Source organism: Papaver somniferum, unplaced genomic scaffold, assembly GCF_003573695.1.
Source record: "Papaver somniferum cultivar HN1 unplaced genomic scaffold, ASM357369v1 unplaced-scaffold_21, whole genome shotgun sequence".
Taxonomy (NCBI): domain Eukaryota; kingdom Viridiplantae; phylum Streptophyta; class Magnoliopsida; order Ranunculales; family Papaveraceae; genus Papaver; species Papaver somniferum.
This window is the reverse complement of record NW_020631041.1, coordinates 9,984,002-9,994,037: the sequence shown is the minus strand read 5'-3', so window position 1 is coordinate 9,994,037 and position 10,036 is coordinate 9,984,002. Positions and strand designations below refer to the sequence as shown.

General features: G+C 37.5%; 1 long non-coding RNA gene across 2 annotated transcripts; it reads left to right on the top strand.

The window, feature by feature from the left end:
• The first annotated feature begins 1,355 nt into the window (after nucleotides 1-1,355).
• On the top strand, nucleotides 1,356-2,858 carry LOC113339810. 2 transcript variants are annotated; one of them, XR_003355139.1, is made up of 4 exons: nucleotides 1,356-1,732; nucleotides 2,106-2,205; nucleotides 2,368-2,430; nucleotides 2,513-2,858. It is a non-coding gene; the product is annotated as an uncharacterized LOC113339810 (long non-coding RNA). The 2 variants fall into 2 exon arrangements; XR_003355138.1 differs by having other exon boundaries at nucleotides 2,106-2,246.
• The last annotated feature ends 7,178 nt before the right edge of the window (nucleotides 2,859-10,036 follow it).

The window sequence follows — 10,036 nt, the reverse complement described above, 5'->3', positions numbered from 1 at the left end:
TAAGATTGTTGCGTCTGAAACAATAAAACGCTCAAGAAAGATGTTAGAAAGATGTAAGAATAAAATGATTAATTTCTGAAAAGTAAATAGACACTCAATTGGACTGCAAACAGAGGACAGAGTCACGTGTTCAACACGCTGTCCTTAACACGATATTTGACCGGTACGCCTCAAGAATGAGTGATGCCTATACCCTGTGGTCAAGTTCGTATCCAGGATAAAACTGCCCGTTGCAAGCACTGTTAGCACTACAGTACTTGCCCACTCTTACGACCTCAACAGCAATTGCGCACGGAATGAAAAATAAAGGACTACACAGGGGGAGAAGACGAAAAGAAGAGGATAGTAGCTCTTATGGACACAAAACGAAATGAGAGAAAGTGATCGCTTTATATAGGGGAGAATAGAGAGAGGTCTCATAAACGCGCATTAAAACAATTTCAATTAATTCAGATTTTTTCCAACGGTTTGAAACGTTCATGCGTCATTATGTTTGATATAAAACGTTCATGCAAATTTAAATTTGAAATAAAAACGTTCATGCAAATTTAAGTTTGATATAAAACGTTCATGCAAATTAATGTTGATATAAGACCTCTCTCTATTCTCCCCTATATAGACATAATGTCGCCCAAAGATTTTTTTTTTTAAGTATTAATTCAAAAATTCAAAAGAAGTTTTGCCAAAAAAGATAAGTCTTCACCCACACCCACACCCGCCCGCACGGACGGCGGCGTGCGTGCTTCGGTGCGAAGCACCGCGCGTGTGTGAAAATGTGTGATTGCACCAACTATCTCATTGCCTAAGTCCTCTCCCTCGCAAAAAAATGCTAATGACCCAAGGGCCACTCTAATATCAAAATTTTCAATACTTATGGAGAGGTATCATCTTTAGTTTTCCCTATATGGGACTAAAGGTTCATTCACAAATAGTGAAAATGAGCTAGTGTCCTTAGTGACCAATAGATCCTAAGTTCCAATCCCACCAAGACCAAAAACCAAACTATTTTATAAACTCATTTTCTCTAACACCACCAGGAAACCAAATCATCCTACTCATGTAGCAGATCTGTATTCGAGGTCTTCTTCTTCTTTGATGGTAAATAATAAACGAACCCAGTAATGTCTTTTGCCATTTTCTGATATTTACAGAGTCTATGATACCATGCATCTAATAGCTTGAATTTTCAGTGTTTTTTTAGGGAACAACATATTTCAATGGGTCGGGTAGTGATGAGAATAGAGTTGATATTATTAATTCTAAGGTATACAAACTTTATTTCTTCCTCTGATTTCAGTTTCTCAAATTAGAGTTTCTTTAATTTATCTGTTTTTGCTTATTTAGAGTTTAGATATTTGGATCCGGATATTTTTGATTAATTTAGCATTTATGTTGTTAGTTTTCATTGGATTTTGGTATGGATTTTCATGACTAAGAATTTGTTACAGTCTTAAGTTTTATGGGATTAGTTCTGTGATTGTTGTTGTGATGGAATATGAATTGGAAAATCTGATTTTCAAGTGTTTGGTACCATTATTTATAGTGTTCAAATTTTGGTTCCATTCTTTTTATTGAGATTTTTCAGCTTTTTACGTCTACCAGATTGGATTCTAACGTATTATAAACTATTTTCATGGTTTGGATGATTGTTGATGGATTTGTTGTTGGTGGAGTATGCGGGTGGTGTTGCTTACACTAACGGTGCTGTTAGTGGTGGTGTTGCTGCTACAAGGTGATGATGATGGTGGTCTCTTAACAATTACATGATAACAATATGTACTTCTTAAGCTTAGAAATATATGATTTACACTTGCTGATTCAATTATATTACTTGTCTCTAAAGCATCTCATTTTGTATGCTGTTTAATGATTAATGTGAAGGTCGGTGGGCACAATACTGTTCTAATTGATGCATTATCAAGGCATATACTGCTTGACAGTGACCTGCCCACCATTATCTTTGGTGCTGCTCACCAAGGAGAGGATTCAAGCCCCTCAATCGCCGTTGCAAGATTTTATTTTCTGATCCACTCTAGTTCAACTTGGTGATTTCAAATTAATTTGTTCCAATTATTGACTTTTATCATGTTGTACCTCTTATCAAGGTTGTGGCATCACAAGATTGGCCTGAGGCGAGGAAGTGTGCTGGTTTCGTGTGTGCTCAAGCCCACTGCCAAGAGTTGATTCAGATTTTTTTAAAGTATGGTAAGATCTAGTTCGAGAACTGTGACGGGAGGCATGGTTAGGTACTTGTCTTGCCTGTTGCATTTCCGCATCTTTGTCATCTCAATTTATTTTCCTTGTCGGGACCTGAACTGCATGTTCGACGTTTGTTTTGGCTAATTTTGTAATATTTTCATGAATTAGGGAACTTCTTATCTCGTTTCGTAGAGCAACTGGACAGAATCCTCAGCATAATATATTTTAAAGGTAATATCAGCGTTCATTATGTAGCCAATTAGCTTATGTCTACTGCCTTTTCTTTTCTTTCTGATCCACTTTTTTCTTTCAGGGTCAGTTTTATCAAGTTCTACTCTATGAGCTTGATGTTATTCGCAAGGTAATGCGATGACAAGTTGCTACTTTTCTTAGGGACAAAAGGTCTATAGATAGTAAGATCTTTGTTAAGGTGGATAATTTTATGTACTGTGTGAAAATAGCTGAGCAGTTGTAGTCTTGAATAGTAGACAGTCCTCATGTTGATAGTAATTTTTTATTTTTAGATTCTTTAACTTAAATTTCTGTTGGCGCAATGCGGAAATGTGATGGATGTATGGGAAATGAATTTAAGAAAAGAAGTTGGTTAATTGAAAAGTGAGGCTTTAATTAATAGAAAGGTGAAAATGTTACAAGGGGAATTTAGTGTAGCACTTTGGCTCACTGTATACACTAGCAGTCACTTGACTTGCTTATTAGCTCTCACTCTCACTAGCTTGTTTACTCACTTGAGATTTTTGATTGATTACAAATGATCCCATCGGGTGCCTATTTATAGGCTTTGTCCACCGACCATATATTTCCCTAGATAGTTCTTTCAATCTCTATCTAGATCTTTCTTAACACTCACTATTGACCGACTAATAAATAAAAGAATCCAGATACTGAATTCTCTAGAAAATGCACGACTAGTCTAAGCATCTTCTTGTACTGAAGAGCCTAGAATTTTCTGGGCTTTTCTGGACTTTACTTATTCTAGAAGGCTTGCCTTTACTAGCCCATTATGAGTACTCCAGAATTTTTTGGAAAAGCCCAATCACAAATAAGCCAAATTTTTAACACCCCCTCTTAATTTGTGATGTTAAGTTTGTCTCTAAAATGATTGAACTTATCCACCGTGACTGTTTTTGTGAAGATGTCGGCATTTTGATTGTTTGTTGGGCAAAATTGGAGCTCAATTTCCTTGCTTTCGACCAGCTCTCTGATAAAGTGGTGTCGTAGCTCTATGTGCTTCGTCCGTCCGTGGAAGACTGGATTTCTTTTCATTGCAATTGTAGACATATTGTCACAGTAGATGGTGGTCGGCTACTTTTTCCTTTGTTGTAGGTCGGTCAATATTCTTCTCAACCATACTGCTTCACATGCTGCACTTGTTGATGCTATGTACTCTGCTTCGGCTGACGATAGTGCCACTGTACTTTGCTTTTTAGAACTCCAAGAGATAACTTTTGTTCCCATACAGAAAACATAGCCTGAAGTGCTCTTTCGGTCTTCAATAGAACCTTCCCAATCGCTATCTGTGAAGCCAATCAAATCATTATCTTTTTCTCTTGTATACTTTATGCCAAAATCTTTTGTTCCCTTGATATATCGAAGAATTCTTTTTGCGGCGGCATAGTGTAACTTGCTTGGCTCGCTCATAAACCGAGAAACAATACTGATTGCATTGACGATGTCTGGCCTTGTATTTGTTAAGTAGATCAGTGAGCCGACTAGACTTATGAATAAGGTTGGATCAACTTTTGTCGCTCCATCATTTTTTACCAATTTCTCATTGGTACCCATTGGAGTTGCAATTGGTTTGCAATCCATCATGTTGAACCTTTTCAATAAGTCTTCTGCATATTTTTCTTGGGAAATGAATATTCCTTCTGGAGATTGTTTTACTTGAATACCAAGAAAATATCGCATAAGTCCTAAGTCTGTCATCTCATATTCTTTCATCATCTCCTTCTTAAATTTTTCTGTCATCTCTTGTTTTGTACTGGCATAAATTAAATCATCAACATAGAGACAGACAATTAGGAAGTCCGTACCTGGTTTTCTGATGTAGAGTGATGGCTCACTTAGACTTTTCTCAAATCCATTATCTCGGAAATACTTGTCGATTTTGCTGTTCCATGCGCGCGGTGCTTGCTTAAGACCGTATAGTGCTTTGCGGAGACGATGTACCATTTTTTCTTTTCCTTTTCGGATATATCCTTGAGGTTGTTCAACGTACACCTCTTCTTCAAGTTCTCCGTTTAGGAACGCCGACTTTACGTCTAATTGGTAGACTTTCATTTTGAGTTGAGCTGCCAAAGCTAACACCATCCGGATTGTTTCCATGCGAGCGACTGGGGCGAATGTCTCGTTGTAGTCAATTCCTGGTTGCTGGGAATATCCTTTTGCAACTAGCCTTGCTTTGTGCTTTTTAATTGACCCATCTTCATTATATTTTGTCTTGTAGACCCATTTCAGACCAATTATTTCTTTGTCAATTGGCTGATTAACGAGCTCCCATGTCTTATTTTTCTCGATTACTCGCATTTCTTCGTCCATGGCGTTTCTCCATTTTTCTTCTTTTGCCGCTTCCTCATATTTTTGAGGTTCTAGTGCTATAAAATCACAATTAGATACATTATAAATATCTCTTAGGGAACGCACCTTTCTAGGTGGGGCACTTGATTCAGATGAACTTGGACTTTGTTGTGTTGGACTAGGATATCTCGGGCTTGCTGATGGAGTGTTTTCTTCTTGGTGTGACAGATCTGGCTCTTCTTCGATGAGTAGTGGAGACTCGTGGTTATCTGGTTCATCATTCCAATCCCAAGCTTTGAATTCATCAAAGATTACATCTCTTGATATTACCAGTTCCTTTGTATCTGGGTTTAGAAGTCTATAGGCTTTAGACTCCTCGCTATATCCGATGAATATTAGCTTTTCTCCTTTTTCATCAAACTTTTCTCTGTGTTGAGATGGAATATGTGAATATGCAACGCAACCAAAAATTCTGAAAGAAGTTACCTCGGGCTTTTTCTTATGCCACGCCTCGTATGGAGTTTTGTTGTGAACCGCTTTTGTTGGAGAGCGATTAAGGATGTAGACTGCTGTGTTGACTACTTCCGCCCAATAGGTGTTGGGTAGATTCCTTGCTTTTAGCATACTGCGAGCCATTTCCACGATCGTACGATTTTTCCTTTCCGCGACACCGTTTTGTTGTGGAGTGTATCGGACAGTGAGCTCCTTTTTAATACCGTTTTCTTTGCAGTAGTTGATAAACTCATTTGAGGTAAATTCTCCACCACGGTCTGTACGGAAAACCTTTAGTTGGTGACCACTTTGCTTCTCTGCCAACGCCTTGAACTCTAGGAATTTAGGGAATACCTCGGACTTTTTCTCGAGAATATACACCCACATCATCCTGGTATAATCATCCACGAATATGAGAAAATATCTTCTGTTGTTGAGTGAAGTTGTTCTTGTCGGACCGCAGATATCGGCGTGCACCAATTCGAGGGGCCTTCTTGCTCTCCACGATTTGTTTGTGAATGGAAGTCTATGGAACTTCCCAAGAATACAACCTTCACATATTTTATCTCCACCGTTGATATTAGGAAGACCAATTACCATGTTCTTTGATTTTAGAACCTTCAAGGATCTGTAGTTGAGATGCCCGTATCTCATATGCCATAGCTTGCATTCATCTATATGATAGGTACTCATTGCACAATTTTCAATTGATGGCATAGATAAAGGAAAGACAAAATTTCCTGACATTTTTACTTTTGCCACCAATTGTTTATTAATTTTATCATAAATTGTGCATTCTCCGTCTTCGAAATGTAGTGAGTACCCTTTTCTTATAAGTTGTCCAACACTTAATAAATTTTGAGCTAGGCCAGGAACATAAAGAACATCAGATATGTATCGAGTTTTACCTGACCTTGTACGTACGGATATGACTCCTCTTCCTTCAACATTCTGGAACTTTCCATCCCCGAGCTTGACCGGTGGAATCTCTTGCTCCTCCAATTTTACGAAATATTCTTTGTTTCCTGTCATATGGCTGCTGCATCCGCTGTCGACATACCATATACCTTGCGCTTCTTGTTGCGAGATGAGGCAGGAATAAAATACTTGATTTTGAGAATCATTTTTCTCGGAATAGTTAGGCTTCATTATTTTTAAGCCAACAATCTTTTTCCATGTGATTTAAGTTATCACATTTGGTGCACTTGTACTTGCAATTTTCAGTTGCATGGCCAAACTTTTTGCAAACACTGCATCGGAGATTTGAGGAGTAATTTTTTCCGTACCTTTGGTTGTTGTTTCTATAACCTCCTTTTCCTCTTCCACGTCCGCGGTATAAATTTTTGGCGCAATGCGGAAATATGATGGGTGTTTGGGAAATGAGTTTAGGAAAAGAAGTTGGTTAATTGAAAAGTGAGGCTTTAATTAATTGAAAGGTGAAAATGTTACAAGGGGAATGTAGTGTAGCACTTTGGCTCACTGTATACACTAGCAGTCACTTACTTGCTTATTAGCTCTCACTCTCACTAGCTTGTTTATTCACTTGAGATTTTTGATTGATTACAAATGATCCCATCGGGTGCCTATTTATAGGCTTTGTCCACCGACCATATATTTTCCTAGATAGTTCTTTCAATCTCTATCTAGATCTTTCTTAACACTCACTATTGACCGACTAATAAATAGAAGAATCCAGAGATTGAATTCTCTAGAAAATGCACGACTAGTCTAAGCATCTTCTTGTACGGAAGAGCCTAAAATTTTCTGGGCTTTACTTATTCTAGAAGGCTTGTCTTTACTGGCCCATTATGAGTACTCCAGAATTTTCTGGAAAAGCCCAATCACAAATTAGCCAAAATTTTTAACATTACTGTAGCACATTCTAGAGTGCTTGTATTCGACAATTTTCTATACTTTTTTGGAACATTCTAGACTATTACAAATTACATGTTCCAACATCCCCTCTTAATTTGTAATGATCTTTGATTTTGATCTCACCCAATCTTGGCTCGCTCTTAGCTGCTTATGCTCGCCGTTGCCTTCCCATGGTCGTAGTGTATTCATTTCGGACTTGTCGTCACATTGAAACCAGCTCGCCTTCTTAATGCCTCCATATCCTGTTTTAGATCTTCTTTGTTGACCTGGCATTTTCGCAGCCTGTTCCTTGTAGATTCAGAGCCTCTGTCTTGTGCCAATTATCTCCTTCTCCTTTACGGTTTAGACCGAACTTGACAGTCTTAAATTCAGAGGCTTTGCCTTCTGTTGATATTCCTCACCTTTCACGAAACTTTACCATCGTAGGTTCAGAGGTTCCGCCCACTCAACTTTATGAGTAGAATATTTTTACAGGATGACTCTCATTTTGCCATCTCTGTTATTTGAGGAGGCATTTCTTTGATGCTCTTCCCTCAAATTTTCTTTAGAAATGCACTCTTTGGTGCATCTCCTGCGAGGATGGAAACTTCTCTTCTTATTTTTGTTATTTATTTTTCTTTAATGGAAGGAGGTGAAACTTATACATTTCTTACTTGTATTTTATGTTATATGGAGACTTATCATTTCTAGGAACTACTTCAACTTCACGAGCTGCTATGTTCTTTTCATATTTTTCTAAACTTAGAATTGGGTGATAACTAGATTCTATTGGGGGTTGTAAAATAAGTAGTGAACTTGGATAGTTGAGACGTACCTTGCGTCTTCTATTGTGCGGAATTATCACCTTCAGCTTGTAGCGGAAACTTTAGCGCCCATTTGGATCGAACCCGCTCTGATACCATGTTAGAATTTTGGATATAGAAACTTCAGAGATATACGAGCATAGTGGTGTTGCTCGTATAGAGCTCCTGGAACTCTAGTGGTGAAGGTGGAAGCAAGGACTTTGTAAATTTAAACTTTATCTTCTATTGAATTGAATCTTACTTGCTTACAATTGGTGTAGGATCTGCCTATTTATAGGCAATACAAACCGACTACAGACTGTCTAGAACTCTCTCTAGTATTCTAGTATAAGACCCTCTCTAGAATACTCTATCTGCTAACAACCTTTCTATAACGAGGACTTTGACTGACCTCACATTCTCTAGAACATTCTGTTAGCCAACTGTAGCACATTCTAGAATGCTTGTATTCGACAATTTTCTATATTTCTTTGGAACATTCTAGACTATTACAAATTACATGTTCCAACAACTTCGTGCGGTTAAACAAATTATGGCATGTTGAACTCAAGCAGCTGACTAGTCACTTTTTGCTCATACAGGCTTGTGCTTCTTTGAAGCCAAACTATCAGCCACCTGTTACATTTGTTGTGTTGAAAAACGTCACTACACAAGGTTGTTTGCGAATAACCTTAATGATCGTCAAACAATTGACAAAAGTGAAATATTTTACTAGGTAAATTAATATGGATTGACTTTTATTGTGCATGACCATCATTAAATCCTGGAAAGCTTTTAACTATGCCGTTGGTTCACAGGAACTGTGGTAGATTCCAAGATTTTTCATCCTACCGAGTTTGACTTCTACCTCCGCAGTCATGCTGGTATTCAGGTATCCATATATGTAAGTTCTTATAGTTCTTTGCATTGTAAACTGCAATAGTTTCTAAAATCGTCACTTAAGGATTATCTATTCTAATAGGTATGAAATTCTTGCATTTTCAGTTGGGGATCTAAAGCTTCTAAATCCTGAAAACAAAGCTTTCGCTCAAATATATCAGAAGAGTAATGCTGGGAAGATTTTGGAATGCCACTTGAACTTGTTGAATGTGATTCGTGTTGATGGTTATCTACCAGATAGAGTTATCAATCTCATTCTCTAATACTTGAGTAACAGGTATGCTTTACAAATCATATGATGTTCCCTTTCATGATTACTTTGTGTCAGAGTTTGTGTGGCAATGCCAATCATGATACTCGATTTGATTCGGAACAAGATTTGCTTGTCACCAGCATCTTCTTATTAGTATAATAACAAAGGCCCACATGATTCATATCCTCTCCATTTAGTTCCCAGTTGTGTGATTTACTTTTTAGTAACCGTGGAAGATCGTTTCTATGAATTAATCATTCAGTTACTGGATTAGAAGTATTTTATCTTTTTTTGTTTTTATGTTCTTGCAGAATTTCAAAGAATGGCATATATCAGTTGATGCAGTCACAGCTTGATGTCGTCTTATTTGAGATAATAATTCCTCCTTATGTGCTTCCGTGAAAATGATCAAATGATGTCGAAAGAAAATCCTCATGAATATGTTAGGAAGCGTTATGGAGAGTTAAAGACCACCTTGTCCTTGTTTCAATATATATTTTTTTTATTTATTGTTTAGGGGTTTCAAAAACGGTTGCTCATCAACTAATAATTATGCAGATATTATCGGAGTCCTGGGATTGCCGAAATGCATTTTTTATTTGAGTTGGTCAGGAGACGTGGAAAGGATAACCTTCAGAAATTCCTTCAATTCATTGTGTAGATTTTGAGGAGGTAATTATTCTATGCCATCTTACCCCAAGTTAAATGCTTCAATCTTATACTCTGGCTACAATGGTGGTCATTGCATACTATAATCCAGATACAATGAGGCATCAGCAGGGTATAAAAAATATCACCAAAAAGATGGTGCCCTTCTTGCCATCAGTGCATTATGTGATAAACTGAAGCTAACAGAACTGTACAAGTCCGAGCTTAATCCTATATATGCTAGTTCCACATGTTTTCCTACGCATGGCCTTGTAACATTGATTGATGCCTACCTGGTCATCTTGGTTAGTTTGCACTATTGTAAGAAAGCATCATTATGGTCGGAGAA